Source organism: Accipiter gentilis, chromosome 9, assembly GCF_929443795.1.
Source record: "Accipiter gentilis chromosome 9, bAccGen1.1, whole genome shotgun sequence".
NCBI classification, from domain to species: domain Eukaryota; kingdom Metazoa; phylum Chordata; class Aves; order Accipitriformes; family Accipitridae; genus Astur; species Astur gentilis.
In genome coordinates, this window is record NC_064888.1 from 10670203 (window position 1) to 10686483 (window position 16281).

Sequence of the window (16281 nt, forward strand, 5' to 3'; positions counted from 1 at the left end):
AATGGCTGTTATATTTTCCTAATAAGTTACTGCATTTATTCTTCCCTCTGACAATCTGAAAACCAACCATGAGTTACAAAAAGTTTCTACTGTAAGTTCCCTGTTTTTCTGGTACATTTCAGAGTGTTAATAGTCAGAAGTTACATTACATAGCTTGTGATCTCTGTGAAGCTAATTACCAGTTAAAATTCTATGGGAAATGAATAAAAATATTTTCTTCTAGTTCCCAATAAAGGACAGTCCATGCTGATACATATTTACACCTTTCTTAGCATTTTTTAGCAGAGATGGTACAATTTTGAAAAGTATTGAAATTAATCCTTTCCTCCCATCACTTTAGGTTGTCTTTACATGCCAGGCATATATGAAGTGTACTGAAAGTGTGACTATGCTGACAGTTTTCCATTGCCTCTGCTCGTGAGAACTCTGTACTGCTCATAAAAAATGTTTCTTCCAGGGCTTACAATTTGGCACTCCTAGCTAGTTATTTTCAAATGGGCTTTTTATGCAAATAGATTGGTTTTGATTGAATTCAAGGATAAAAAAAATCAGGAAAAGCTTCAAACCCCCAAATGTTCTATTTCAGCCATAAGAAGATACTGAAACTGCCTAATTTAAGGGACATAATTTAAGAAGTTAGCCTTTCTAGTCTCCCTGATTACTCAGTGTGGGGAAAGAGCTTTATGAGAAGCGGTACCCTGAGGGCCCAGTTATAGGTCCTGCTCTGAACTACCCTCCAGGAGAACTTCTTTCTTTCCTTTATCTGCATGGAGATTAATCTCTTCACAGAGGCTACCTTTTGGTATCCTAAAACTGAGGCAGCAGGAATACCTCCCAAGGGTGGTGAATAAAGTTAGGCAGATAGGCCTGCTTGCCTGAAAATAAAGAGAAAATGAACGTCCAGGTTTGCTTCTGACTTGCAGCTGGACTTAAGAGGATGCCATGCGAAGATAATCAGTGGTATTATAGTTAGTTCATTTTGGTAGCCTTCTCTAAAATTAAGGAGATTGTTAGTTAAATTAAAAAAAAACAAACAAACCAAAACGCAAACCAACAAAAACTGGTGTGTGTGTGTGAAATTTGTTTGCCAAAATGAAAAAATAAAGCTGACATACCTTATTTTGCTCCACATGGTGCATTCCATGTGACCTTTTGTTTCAGATATTGGCAACAAAAGCAAAAGAATAGATTTCTTTTGTTGGAAATGCTTTTTCCACCTATGCAGCACATGGAAACGTAGAGTGTATTCCCTCTTGAGTAAGCTGTGTTAAAGACGACCAGTCTCAAAATACAGCACAGCCCACTGATGCAAGCACCAGTTTGGAATGAGGCTGGGGTTGCATCTGAACGTGGAAGAGTATGTGTGTGAGCACGAAACATGTATCTTGTTAGGAGTACCTAAATGAGTGTTGTGTAGAAAAAGGTGGAATAAACATTGTCATATATATCTCTTCAAATTAATGTATTTTGCCCAGCTTAATGGCTACTACAGTTTTAATTTCCACTCGGCAGCACACTTTTCCAGTGGCTACCCCTAAACTGTGAAGGGAAGCTTGTCTCCTGCTGCTAGGAGCAGCATGGGACAAAGGTAGATAAGTGATGTCACGGAAAAGATACTCCTGTGACTTTTGATGTGTAGATAGAAAATGGCTGTAATTTAGAGATGTTTTATTCTAGACAATGGCAGCCACCATTGTCCAGTGAGTGCTGAGTCCCCAGGGACTGCTAGCAGCATTTGGGAGTGCAATCCAATCAATGCTGAACTTTCAACTTTGCAGTTTCACCCAAGTTCTCTTAGGGCCAGTTTTGTGATGGGCAAAACGTTGAGTCTCAATGGTAGAAAAGTAGGTTTGACAACTGCTACTTCTGCTCCTGTCTCAGTAGGAGATTAACTAGTGACTCGGTGCCAAGTTCATCTAGCTCTATTTTCTCAGGTGGAAGAATTCTGATTCTTGGTAATCTTTTGTGAGCCTGCTGGGAATGCAGGTTAGTCTTTTGCTCTGGAGGGGAATTGAAGATTTTCCCAAGTACAGGGAGCCAATTGCATTGGCCATGACTAAAGCCAACTAGTAGGGATCATGTTGAACTCCATTAAAATAAAGCCAATTGGCCTCACATCCCAAGGAGGATTTCTTGAGTTGCTGCCCATGCTAACATGTATCTTCTATAATGGTGCTGTTTCAGGAAGAAGGCAGAGAAAACCTTTGGTTTATTGCTGTATGAAATTAAGCTGCAGATAAGTCACTTTCTTGCAGAGCAGCTCTGAAGTATCTGTGTGTTGTGAATTATGCCTGATCATTTTGGTGACAAAAATAAACTTCTACTGCTTTTTATTTGTCAGCCTTGCAGATTCAGCACAGCTGTGGATGAGTGAGCTGGAGTCTATTCTGCTTGCAGGTAGCTCCCAGAATCATTAACTATTTGCTGACTTCATTGAGAATCATTAACTATTTCCCTCCCTTTATTGTTGTTGCTGATGCACAAGCCTGAAAGACTCTGCTGGAGTCTCAGAAACTGTTGGAGTTTTCAGGGCTGGCAATTAGGAGAACCATCTTTTCTTTACTTCTAAATTGAGCAAGGTTGATTTGGAAGGCAGAGAAAGTAAACACATTACTGCTATTTCACAAGGTCACCTTAGAGAGTCTAATCATCTTTTAATTTGGAGCAGTGTCTTTGGAGAGTGGCAGGCAGCACTTCATAGTAGAGTAAAGGGTGATACCATTTCATCATTGGTTTTGACTTTAAAAACTCAATGAATTAATGCTTTTGTGAAGTCAAGTAACAAAATAAAAGTAAATAGTAAAAATTCTTCATACCAATAGTCTGTATTCCTTTCCTTTTCAGGGTAAGGAAGAATGCCTATAAAAGCAGTGTTTGTCTCAGTCACAGGTGTTGTGTTGCTGAATGGAATGATAGTAGCTTTTTGAAAGTCCGTGTTTTGTTCCAGAGGGCTTGACTGGTAGGCAAAGGATAAATCAATGACAAGAAGTTCTCATATACAACTTGCATAAATGTATCCAGCACTTAAGCAGTTTATCTGCAATTCTAATGGGTTGCATTACTGATGAATTACTCCACCTTAAAGCTTGGCCTCTGCCAAGATTTCAGTGGTGACTTTGGCTCTCTGAGGACCAAGGAGACTAGTGGAAGTAGGAAATCAAATTCAGATATAGTTTGTAATTGAAAACACTGCAAAGCAGAAGAGGAACAAGGAACAGATGCAGACTAGCATTCCTAACTATGAGAAACAGTATTTTCTAGAAATCTCCTGCTAGTTAGACATATATAGGAATATGCATAGGTCTCATGAAATGGCATGTCTCCTTCAGAAAAAGCATGGGATAAGCAGTTAATTTTTAAAATCTTAAAATGTTTAAGAGTTAAGAGTTGTAAAGAAGCTTAGAGATTTGCTGATACACTTCACCTTTGTCCTGCAGACTGTGTGGTGCTTTAATTTTTTGGGCTAAACCACATGAGTTTCAGTTTTCAGAGCAGACTAATAATTTGATTTTCTTTTAGCTCAGAGTGCCAATTCTGAGTGCTCTCATGGAGCCTGTACTCAAGGCATTCTAAACATGGTGCCCTTTTAAGGCATGTAGCCTTTCCACCTTGCCTTATTTCCCATTTCTGCTAATAAGGAAAATAAACTCTGCTTATCAGTCCTCATCCCCAAGTTCTCAGCAGATCTGTGAGGTGGATAGTGATTTGGTCTCATCTTTTTGCTTACACTGTAAAACTATTTTCATGAAGTTTTCTTGAAGTCTTAATCCAAGAGAAGCAGCAGAAGTTCAGTTGCTCTCGTTCTTTTCAGTGATGTCCTGGTTTCAGCTGGGATAGAGTTAATTGTCTTCCTAGTAGCTGGTACAGTGCTATGTCTTGAGTTCAGTATGAGAAGAATGTTGATAACACTGATGTTTTCAGTTGTTGCTAACTAATATTTAGACTAATGTCAAGGATTTTTCAGCTTCTCGTCCCCAGCCAGCAAGAAAGCTGGAGGGGCACAAGAAGTTGGGAGGGGACACAGCCAGGGTAGCTGACCCAAACTGGCCAGAAGGATATTCCATACCACGGGATGTCACATCTAGTATAGGAACTGGGGGGTGTGGGGTGGGGGCATCGCTGCTCGGGGACTAAATGGGCATCAATCAGCGGGTGTCGAGCAATTGCACTGCACATCATTTGTATATTCCGATCCTTTTATTATTACTCCTGTCATTTTATTAGTGTTATTATCATTATTAGTTTCTTCTTTTCTGTTCAATTAAACTGTCCTTATCTCAACCCATGAGTTTTACTTCTTTTCCCGATTTTCTCCCCCATCCCACTGGGTATGTGGGGGCAGTGAGTGAGCGGCTGCGTGGTGCTTAGTTGCTGGCTGGGGTTAAACCATGACAAGCGACAGTTGACATATTATTGGGATAGTTCTTTAGATAATTTCCAGGTAGGGCTGGCCACCTGGTGTTCTTATCTTAGTGAGCCTGAACCATCCATCATACCAAGCAGCCCACAACTGACAACGAGCACTGGCTAACGCACTAGGAAAGACTCTTCGCAACTACCATGTGTATACACAGACTGAAGCATCTTTCTGTTTTCAGCTGCACAGCAATAAATCTGTATGTCACCATTAATAAAATCTCTGTTGGATTGCTGTCACATATGCAGATGATTCTCTGTGTCCTCAAACAAGGTTTTTCTCCTGTGGTATGTTACCAAGCTCATGCTCTCATTGGTCAGTCTCTTCTGGCAGTTAAAAGATTTCAAAAGACTTTTAATCTCCAACTTCTTACAAAAGAGGGAAGTGCAAACCAGAGTATTGTATGTGTGAAGATCCATATGAACAACTGGGGGCAGTGGAGGAAACTAGTAATTGTGAAATTAGGAGTCTTTGGGAAAGATAATTGGCTTACAGTGTAGTATTGCAAAGAAATGTATTTTTCAATAAATTTAAGGACTACTTCTGTGTTGCAGAGCATTTCCATCTGTTCTGAATTGTACCAATAGTGCCTTATTCCCCTGTGCTTGTCATTTGGGCATACCACTGAACCTGTTCTGACATTTTGCTTATCATCAGGGAATGCTGGGAGTTTTGTTTCAAAAGCAGCTGGAGTTGTAGGTCTTCACAGCAAAGTATTTTCACTCAGAGGAAGTAAAAGTACCTCTCTACTGGAGATAGAAGATTTCCTTTTTCTGTTTTCAATTTTGATGTGATTTTCTTGGTTTTGTCTCCATTTTATTATCCTACAACTTCATTTTGGTAAGTAGAGACAGTTAGCAAATAACATTAAAAACTGTTAAAACATATATTGAGTTTTAATATACTTGCCTTCCTTGCCAAATTTGTTTCACAGTTGAACGGAAGGGCTGTCTGTGTAAAGAAAAGAAATGGCTAGGGTTAAACCTTGGGATCACAATTTTGAACAAGTTTTGACTGATTTTGAAAATCAGTCAATTCCTTTTAGGTCTTTGCAGACATTTTCTATGGTGGACATCTTCAGTGGGTGTACTCTTTCTGAAGTTATCAAGTATCCTAGTTGTCAAATGTCTGTCTTGAAATACCCAGTAAGTATTTCTGAAAATCCATGGGCTTTTTAAGTGTCCTAGATCTTGAATGCATTTTCTTATGTAAAGTAACCTGAAGCACTGATCCTGAAGGAAAAATCTATATAGAGTAATGGATTTCCTGAGTACCTACATAGTGTTCAATTATAGATTAGCATTAGCTGATGGACACATTGAAGTGTTACGTTGTGATTTTGGCAGTTTTGTGTGATTCTGTATTTTCCCCCATCAGTAGAAATGCCAATAACAGTAATTTAAAAAAAAAAAAAGAAAGTGTGGTTTTTTCGCTAGAGAGCACATAAACATTTCTGTAGGTAATGAACCCCCCCAACATAAAATAAGTATTAATTTAACAACCTGTGACCTATATGGGTGCCGTCTTTGATGTTATAATTTATTCATTTCTTGGCTCATAGTTTAAGTCACTTAAAGTATCATTGATGGACTTTCTGCTAGACGTTCTGCCTTTTGCCCTTCATCCTGTTTGCTCTGGGCTCCTATCTGGGATGATACCAGCAGAGATGTTCCCTTAGCACAGGTGCAAAGGTTTTTCAAGAATGCACTCAATCACCGACTTTTTATCTTGTTCCTTTGCACTGCAGTAATTTTATTTTCACTATGGGATAATAGTACAGGCTTCCAAGCACACTGGTAGGTGCAGCTAGTGCTGCATGATCCTTTGTTTACCCCACTATCAGAATATAGCCCTGGTCCTGCTAAATTGTACAGTGTTCTGGTCTCATAGACACACTGGAAAATCCCAGTGACATAAAAGCGCTTTTCCTCTGATATCCAATTTGAGAAATACCTGGAAGTCTTTGAATTTTGTTTGATCTTTTCATTAGCCCTAAATTTCTTTCCATTATGTTGGTCAAGAGAATTGATCTTCATTCAAGAAATGTCTCCATAATATTGTTGCTTTGTATGAGTATACAGTAGTGCATGTTCATGGAGTTTTATCTAATTTCTGCATTCTATATATGGATTATAAATAATTGTATTGTTGTTCTGTGCACTCATAGAGGTTTAAATGGCTAGAATTATGAATTGTATATTTTTTAAATGTATATTTAAAAAATACTCAGCGAAGGAAACTTTGCCTGATGTAGCTGTAGAAAAATCTACCTTTTGTCCATTATTTTTGAAAGGGCAGTTGGGGTCATTATAAAGCACATGTAACACCCAATGACTTCTTCTGGAACTGCAGATGCTCAGCACTTTGTAGTAATCAGCCCTGTGTCTCCTGATAATTATGTCCTTGAGGCTTTCTCATCTCAATTTTTCCATAACTAATATAATCCAAACTATATTATCCTATTAGGAGACTCATTTTTTTCCTCCAACAAGCAGCATGCACCTGTCTGCTTACCATGAAGAAAGCAGTGACAGTGTTCTCCCGCTATTGCTTCAGTGTTAAAGGAGGTAATTCGGGCTGTAAATAGGGAAGATCGAGCTTGTTGAGTTAAAATGAGAATATTAATTCTTGAATGGAGCCCTGCTTTATGCTTTTATTCCTTCGTGGCTATCTCTGTAGTGGATGGGGAGAGAGGCTGCTTCAGAGTACAATTGAGAGCACCTACCTTGGGTCCCTATTTGGAATAAACGGGCTGTTTCTTTTCACCAGCTAGGGGACGCATCCCTGGAGCTCAGTAGTGTGCACATCTCCACTAAGGCACGTAAGCTAGCTGGCATGTTCAGGGTAGAGGGGAAAGATAACATTAAAGAGGAACTGCTGTGATTTAAAAAGTGCTTCTATATTATAATAAGTAATGAATTACCAGCCAGGCATAATGCGAGGTTTGAGCTGATGGGAACTCTCATCACAAGTAGATATAAATGCAGCTGTGTTGTCAAAACTTTGAGCTGTCGCACAGTCTTTTGAACAAGGAGGAGTGTGTTACAACGAAGCATTTCTTTTTCCGTCCTTTTCCACCTCTAAGATTATGCTCTTTCTGTTCCTTCACAGCCAGGCAACTTGAAGCATTCTGCACTATTTCCATCTACATTATACCAAGTTAAACTTGCAAAGAGGAGTGATGCTTGGGAAGTCAGAATTCAGCCAATTGAAAAATTTGAAAGGCAAGAGTGTTATTTTTAGCTATAGAAGCTTTCTAACATGATGTGCAGCATGGAGCAAATGGTGTTCACGTTTTCACAGGACTGTGAAAACAGGTCTTTTGCAGGTGGCTGAATAGCCAGTGAAGCCACTGAAAGTTATTCCCTTCCTGCCGGGAACGATGAACCTCCTCTGATGAACCTTCTTATGGGTTTTTTTGTGGGTTTTTTTTTTCCCTTAAATATCAATCCCTGTTTATGGAGCTGAAGCATTTGGCGTGTTTTTGTATGCCACCCACAAAGTGGCATGTATATGCTGCTTGTGTGTCGTGTTCACAGAGACATTCAGTATTCTGAATGAAGACTGTCGTTTGGGGGGAAAATGGCTCAGCCTTCAACCTCAGAATTTCCCCTTCCCTTCTTTTGTTATCCCTTTTCCCCCTTCCTTATTGTTTAAGTTTAACGTAAGTGCAGGTTGATGGACAGGAAGAAAAGAAAAATATAACAAGCATGGATGTTTTTGAAAAACATTATTGCTATGAACCCATGATAGATGGCAGATACCCCTGAGCAGAGGATGGTTCATATTTATTGACTCTGTCTGGTATTCTTCAGTACAAGGGAAAACAGATTACAGCTGAGGTCTCCTGTGTTCCTGTCTATCACTGTGACAGTGATGGCAGCCAACCCATGATAAACCGCCTCTTGCATAATGAAACATCTATGGTAAGAGTCCCTTCATTATAGCCTTGCCTAGACTGGCAGCTTTCCGAAATTATTCCCCTGTTCAACTACCCCTGGTGCAATAGCACAGGTGTCAATGCTGAAAGTTACTATGAAAGTGCTTCCACTTCATCTCTTGCTGTCTGTGCTAACGCAGCCTTAGCTAGAACAACTGCATAACTCTAGATGAAGAGGGAAACCACTGTGCTGGTTTAAAGAGGGAGAGCCCTTGGTGGTAGTAGCCTTTTGGTGATGAAACACGTCACAAACTAGATGCTTGCTGTCACACAGTCTCCACTGTGGTGGAAGGGGGCAGTGAGAGGTTTGAAAGTACGTGTTAAAATTTTAAATACTTTGGGTTTATTCCATAGACAACTAAACCCATACCTCCTCCTGCTGTCATTTAGATCCAGCAGCTGACATGCAGTTTTTGCATTACTCTTCAGCAGGCATCCCAGTGGCAGGTCGAGAGATGACTCTTGCCAAGTAACAACATAATTCAATGAACTCCTATATTGTCTGTGTTTCTTCCTCATCTTTTATGTGAAATAGTTAAGCAATCCTGATTGTTGGGCTGAGGATATTTCTGTAAAAGAGGGAATGGCCCATGCTGCTCCAATAAACCTATGACTGAGAGACTGAGACAACCCTACTGAAAACTGCCTGCCTGCACTGGCCATCTGCTCTTTATGCATGGAAATATGAAAACTTAATGTAGAGGTAGAGCTGGTGCCTGAGTCAAAGAACTTTTGAAACAGGTTTGGATTTTTTCACTTTGCAAATTGTTCACAGAAACATTTAAATACCTTCTTGAAAACCCTTTGAAGCATGGATGGCATTTGAGTTTGTTCTGTGTATAATTAAAAAGACACATTTCAGCTGCAGATTATAGCCAACAATACACAGTTTATTTGTTTAGTCTGCAAGGACCAGCTTTTTCAATGATTTCAGTCCTCACAAGCAGGACTAAGACTTAAAAGAACACATACTGTTTTTCCTTCTTGCTGAGGCGCTAGAGTCACAACCATGCCATTACCTCATGAACTGGGCACCTGGTGTTGAGGATTAACACCTGAAATTCTGTTTCTTTGCACACTTTGAAGAAGTGGTCTTGAATTCTCTCTCTTTTTTTTTTCTTCTTTTTTTTTTTTTTTCTTTCTCATAGGTCAGTGTCCCAACACTGTAGAAAGCTACCCTGGGTTTTGCCTGTTGGCCAAGTCTGTTACCTAGACTTGATTTTACAAACCAGAGTTGTGTGTGTCTGCAACATACTTCACATGACTTTCCAGGTTAGTGTTCCTTTGGGTTTGAGAACAGTTGTGAGTCATCACATGAGAGTTCAGATAAAAAAATCCTGAGTGGATGAGTTGGTTTTGTAGTTTGTTGGTTTTTAATAGGCTTCATCTGCCTCAAATTTACTTCTACGTAGTGTCTAGCAAAAGCATGTGTGCCACTGAAAGCTTCAAGCTAAGGCTAATGAGAGCCTCATAAAAGCTTATGCATCATCTCCTGAACAGAAAATTTCACCTTCAGAGTCCAGGATCCAAAGTGCCATAGAAATCATTGCTCTGATGTCTCTATTGAAAAGAGAGTATCATTAGTACATTTTTCTAAGTGCTATTTCTCTCTAGTGTGCATTATCATTAAAACTTCTAGTACTAAAATCTATATTACTTTCCTTTTGAAATGAGGTTTCATTCAGCACCTTCCCTAGTTGCTTGAAGTATGAATGATTGGCTCTGCATGAAGCACTTTGTAACCCTTCTCATGGAGGAAGCCATATAAAAATAAATGTTACCATCCAGTAAATTTTGCATACTGTAGCTGTGTGTAATTACTGAGCCTGGGATTCACCGTTCTGCTGACCCTGACTTCCCCAACGTGCTTTGGGCAGGTTTTGTGACAGTTTAAACAAATGTAGTTTCAAAGGATTACGGAGATTGCAGTTGTTATTTCTGTTACGCAAGTTAGAAGAATAAGCAACTTGTATATAGTATATCCAATGTTATTAAAGTATGTCCTTCTTTGAAGGGTAATCACTTAAGGGTCTGTCCTTACAAGGTTATTAACTCATCATTTTCAGATTATGCTCTATGGATCCCTGGAGGTCTATTAGCTGCTTCTAAGAGATCTGAGAAAGGTAATTAAGAAAGGCAAGGATATTACTAGTATGCTTACACTGGGGGATCCAAAGGGAAATGCTTAAGGGTCTGCAAATCAGCAGAGAGGGAAAAAAAAGCTGAAACCCACTAAATGAGGATTTCTAGGGAATACATGGGCATACCCTGTATTTTTCAGGTCATTCTAATAGGAAATGTTTAATCGGCCTCAGCAGATTTCAAATTCTATAATCCTATTGTAGTTTGGAGGCATCTTAAGGGTAGAGGCTGTAAAAGGTTATATTAACTTGTATATTCGTTGCAGAAAATAACACTGGATAACTGAAAGACTAGCCTAGTAACTTATATAGGCTTCAGTGAATAATGAAGATGGCTTTTTTAGTAATGTCCTTTATAACTGTTATGCAAAACACAAGTTTCTCAAAAAGGTGCTTGGTATGTCTGTGGTAAGCATGCATAAGGGGGAGAAAGTGTCATATGCTCCTCTGACATAGATCTACTTAGCTTTAATGGAGCTTTTTAGTGAAGTATACAGATATATACTAGCAGGATTTAACCTTGAGGACTTAAACGGCAACTGGAAATTTTTGATTTCTGTTTGTGTCTTGAGAATGTCTGGAAAGGAGGGGTCTTACCGAAACTTCAGTTACTTCTGTGTGCTGGAATAGCGAACAGGAAAGTAACATTACTGACCTTGGTTATGATCCATGGTGTTTCTTGGGCCCAAAGCAGTTTTCACTGTGAAGGTGTGTAATGCTGGCAGTGTGATTCCCAAGAATGGCCTTTTTATTTCTATAGATGATATATAAGCATCTGCATTTGGTGTGCTCTGTGTGCATTCCCTGTGTACAGAGGTGGAAACAACATGACTGTGGTTGCCACCCTATTTAGCACTGTTAATGTTAATAAATGGCAGAAATGGCCTGGACTTCTCCAAATCAGTATCTGTCTGGGCTTCTTTGTGGCCTTGGGAAAATCATAGGTGAAAGTACGGTACACATAGGAACCATCTGTTCTGAGATTTAGAAAAAGACTTCCCCCCCCACCCCCGCCCCCTGAATTTAAACTCTTTTTGTTTGAGTGAGGCTGAGGAGTTTGGGTAGCCCCAGAGTGTGCTTTACTTTTGCAGCTGAACACTTCTCAGCTTTGTCCTCTTTGTATTTGCTGTTCTGCACAGGGCAAATTTACCAAGGAGCTCAGCTGAGGCTGAGAGTAGCTCCTTTGACTTGGAAAATGCCTCTGAATAAATTATCTGCTGTGGAATAATGATACATATTCTACCTAAGAGCCAGAAAAGTGAAACAATAAAGGATGTTCTTGGAATAGTTCCTAAGAACCTGGGCTCTCTGGAGGAAAATGAGGCTTCTGGAGGGTGAGAGAATCCATTTTAGGAACCTGCCTCTCTTCAGTAACTGTATATGGAGGTGTGTATCAAACTGGGAATGCCTAACGTTAAATGGTGTGAGTACCCATCAGTCAGCAGCTTTCACGGTGTTGAGCAGCACAGTGCAGCACGGCAGTTGTGGCTGCATGGGTGGCTGCACCAAGGCTGCAGCCAAGAGTTGCACTGTGCAGAGAAGAACTGGACACACACATGTAGCTGCATGCAAATCCAGACAGGAGCTAGTGTTTCCCATTCCTTTCTAGCCAGCAGTTAAAAGGATAGTTATTTACATTCTTTAATTTTTAATAATATTTGGATGATTATCATCTCTTGCTCGCTTCTGAGAACAAGAGCACTCACATAAACTCAACACTTTTTTCACTACATGAGCAGTGCAAAAGGGCTGTAACATCTCATTCATTTCCCTCTGTTGTCACAACGCATACGTAGCTGGATTCAAACTTGTTTCCATGCTGAATATGTGTTTGTATTTCTATTCAGAAATCAATAAATGTTCTGAGGAACAGAAGCACTTGTGGAACACGTGGCGAAATTCATAACATTTTTATACAGGAAGCAAGATTAGATGTTCATAGGAGCATCGTTAGGCCCTGCAGCCCACAGACGCATAGGATTCTCACCACGTCCCTGCAGATGAACCGTTAATTTTTTGAGACACAGCAAAACCTATAGATACTGAAACCCGTAAATTAAGATGCTGAAAACAAGGTCTTTATCTTGGGCTGATTAGAAGCCTGCCTCACAGAAAGCTGGCTGTTGCCAAATGTCATGGGAATGAGGGACTTAAACATGTCACTGAAATATGTACTGCAAGTTCCTTTGTGATGAAGTCTCAGATAAATTGGAAACACCTCAAACTTACATCGTGGGAAAGCCAAACAAATTTCTGATGGAAATGAATGGAAATTAATTCAGGGTGTAGACTTAAACCCAGCCCCTAGGGACACAGTAATTGTGCCTTTTAGAAAATGGTCTCCTGCTCTTTGCATTTTAACTGTCTGTAATTACTTTTGTGGTTTGTTGGTTGTTGAGGAGCTTGACAAGCTGGGAATTGGCAGATTCAGTGTTGCCTTTATTTACAGTGTTTTTTGCCAAGTCACTAAGTCAGCAATAGGAGGCTTTGTACTGACAAAACTAATCCCCCAGTGTGGCCAGACACCACACTTGCCTTTTAACCTTGTGCTACCATTTAAAACTATTTTGCCAAGACTTAGGTTGGCATGAATTGTCAGAACACCACCAAAATCAGGATAGATAAGCCAAGCTTTCTTTCCTCCCTCCCTGTCATGTTTTGGTTTTTCTCACAATGAGCTGTGAAAAGCTGATTATGGCTAGGGCGTTCTGCAGACCTAGCTGACTTGTGTTCCTCCAGCGAGGGTATTCTTGTCCTGCCGGAGGGACAAGGGATAGGAAGTCACTCCTGCGGGAGGCATGGAGAACGCCAGACAGCCCCAGGAGCTTTCAGAGCCTGTCAGATTTGCTTGCTTAATAAATACAGCGATATTGCTCGCTGCTCAATTCACTTGGCTCTGCCAGCGTTGTCCGGCTCTGTCAGTAGCTGCCTTTGAACGAGGATGAAGGGCTGCTGCATACCGGAGTTGTGCTGCTAACCTCAAGGGTTATTGAAGAACCATCATGGGGCAGAGTCCAGAGGTGTGCTTTATAAAGTGCTCAGGGATACTTTGACACCAAGTGTGAGACAAATGCTAATTGTTGTTGTTATTCTTTTCCAAGAGATCAGGGCGTGTTTTTATCATTATTCTGCAGGTCTCAGCGTCCTTGTACAGTTAGGCCCTGACCTCATCAGAATACCATTTGAATTGGAAACGAGCAAATATCTAATGTCTTTGCACTGAAATTTCCTCAATTCTTTTAACCCTGTATGTCTTAAAAACTGACATTAATGGTGACTCTCTGGCACCGGCAGAGTCTTAAAGTGCTTTATACTTTCTGCAAAGTGACTGGTAAACTCTGGGAGAAAACCTGCGCTTGCTGCTGCAACTCAGTCCCTTGTCCTTTCTGCCATAGATCATAGGATCATTCAAGTTGGAAAAGATTGAGTTCAAGATGAGTTAGGGAGAGCAGGAACTTGCTGAAGAACTTTCCTGTCTTCAGGAATAATGAATCCTCTCTGGTACTTATTTTAGGGCCACTGTAAACAAGCTCAAAACCTGTACTCAGCAACACTAAGGTCTTTGGAGTATATAACACTGTCAGCCCCATATGTTCACACTGACTGTTAACAGGAGAACTCCGCTTTTTGGTTGCTGCAGTGGTGGGGAGATGGAGGCTCTTGCTCCTCTGTCAGAGTACTAACAAAATACTTGTCAGTGTTTTAGTATTCATCTGAAACTAAAGAGGATTGTTGTAGGCAGTATCAAAGGAAGGTGTTCAAGAAGCTGCAAGAACATTAGAGGATGCAAAGTGCTAAGACCTGGGCACGTCTTGTGATTTGAAAGTAAATGCCTCTGACCCTCTGTAGTAGCGAATGGGAGGAGACTTGTGTCCTCAGATACTACTTGGTTATTTCCCTTAATGTTTGGATTTTCTCTTGGCTTCTTTTTTGGACATATGGCTCTGAGATATTAGCAGTCTTTTCTTTCGCTGTTTTCCTTTTTTGGCCTAGGAGGACCCTCTCAGAAATGTAGATGTCTTTCTGCTTTGGACATCTCAGATGGTCCTGTTCAGTAGGAAACTTTTGCCTGCACAATGACTGGAGTATTGCTTAGAATCTCTGACATTTGCTAATATTGCTGAAAGGAGATGATCCTTGTTGAAGGAAGCAAAACACAAATGCATAGCAAAAGGCACAATTGTAGTAGAAAGCATGTAGCAAAAAAGTTGTTCTGTTAAGCTTAATGCTGTAAAATCAGTCAATTTATAAGTTACTACAAATTCTTCAGACTTTACTATTTCACAGAGAAAATTAACAATTGGTGAATGTAATTTCAGGCTTAAGTCTTCCCAAGTGAGTTGAATTCTGTGTGGAGTATGTTTGACTCAGACTGTCATGACTGTTGTTGATCTTCAGTCATTTGTTCACTCCAGAAATAAGAGCCAGGTTTAATATAGAGGTGACGCACAGGGAAAGCTAAATGCTTTGAGAGCAAGTGTGAAGTTTCAATAGCATGCTTTCATGGGGTAGAAGGGGAGCTGATTTCCTTTTTTTAAAAAAGAGAGGACAAGGGTAAATGATCAGGTCCTTAAATGAGCATTAACTGATCTGAAAGCTGCTTTTTACCAAAGAAACGTTGTGCTCTTTAAGATGCAATAGGAAATTTATCATCTTTTCCAATCTTATTTTTGCTTATACTCACTGAGGTTTTTCTTTATCAGTTTTAACAGGGAACAGCCTACAAAGCCCTGGAGATAGAGGAGAAGATTTCTGATGGAAAATACTCAGTAAATCTGATGATTTCTAAGGTATAGTGGTTAGTTAATGCCTTCAAGACACTACAGATCTGAAAGAAACTCTGAAGGCCAAAAATTGACTTTGTGAAGAGAAAGAGTTGTTTTTAAAAGTATTTTTCTTTTTCGATTATGTGAAACAGGATGCTAGCCACTGTATAACACTATGAAAGGAAATAACAGTGATTAAAGAATTAAAAGTTCAGAGTTGGTGGTGTTGGTAGTAAAGGTGTTTTATAATTTTAAAGTAACTGCTCCAATTTCCTTCTCACCTGCAAGATTTGTCACTTTTATTTCTATGAATTATTTCACTGAATGAGGTAAAATCACATTTGTTTGGAGTGAAAACAAACAACAATCTTGATTTGAGGCAAAAATACCCCTTATTTGTAATTTGTCTTTTGCATACATGTGATATTACTTATGCAAGATTCTTGTCAATTCCTTTAATTGCAAGATTATGTTAGTATTTTCAGTGCTCAATTTCCTGACATTTAATTTTTCTGTTGGAGAATAGGGACTATTGTAAAGGGTAAATGGAAAGTTTTTTGTCTTAGTCCTATTAAGCATAGCGCAAAAGAGTAACTAAGGTGACAGAGCCACCTGCAATAGTAGTGGAAAAAAGAAAAGGTTGGACTTGCCTGAAATAATAAATAGGAATAAATGGATAGGATAAACTGCCAGTTTGCGAGGGATTCAGGACAAAATGGTTCAGACTAATGGATAAGACTGGGATGGAAAGAAGATGCAGTCTCAAAATCAGTATGTGCGAAGAGAAACCAGGGTACAAACCAAAGGCCTGGACCTGGGCACAGAGCAGAATTCAACCATCAGTCTGCTGTAAAGTAATTACAGAAAACCACCATCGTGTGGTGCAGCCATACCCAGTGTCACCAGGGCCCAGGTGAAGGGACCATTCACCCAGCACATGCTAGCAGGACTCAGCTGGACAAAACTGGGAGCCCAACTGATCAATACTGATGCACTGAATTTTGAGTGGAGAGAATT

General features: G+C 39.9%; 1 long non-coding RNA gene across 19 annotated transcripts in view; it reads left to right on the plus strand.

Annotated features, from left to right (window-relative positions):
* Window positions 1-16281, plus strand: part of LOC126042508 (uncharacterized) — a 134467-nt gene that overhangs the window by 33917 nt on the left and 84269 nt on the right. For 15 of the 19 annotated variants that reach the window (XR_007507193.1, XR_007507195.1, XR_007507180.1 and 12 more), the window contains one exon: window positions 15202-15288. The exons of 3 other annotated variants lie outside the window; for them this stretch is intronic. This is a non-coding gene — a long non-coding RNA (uncharacterized LOC126042508). Of the gene's footprint in view, window positions 1-9541; window positions 9630-15201; window positions 15289-16281 lie in introns of those variants that run through there. One more of the 19 variants, XR_007507185.1, reaches the window with a different exon arrangement.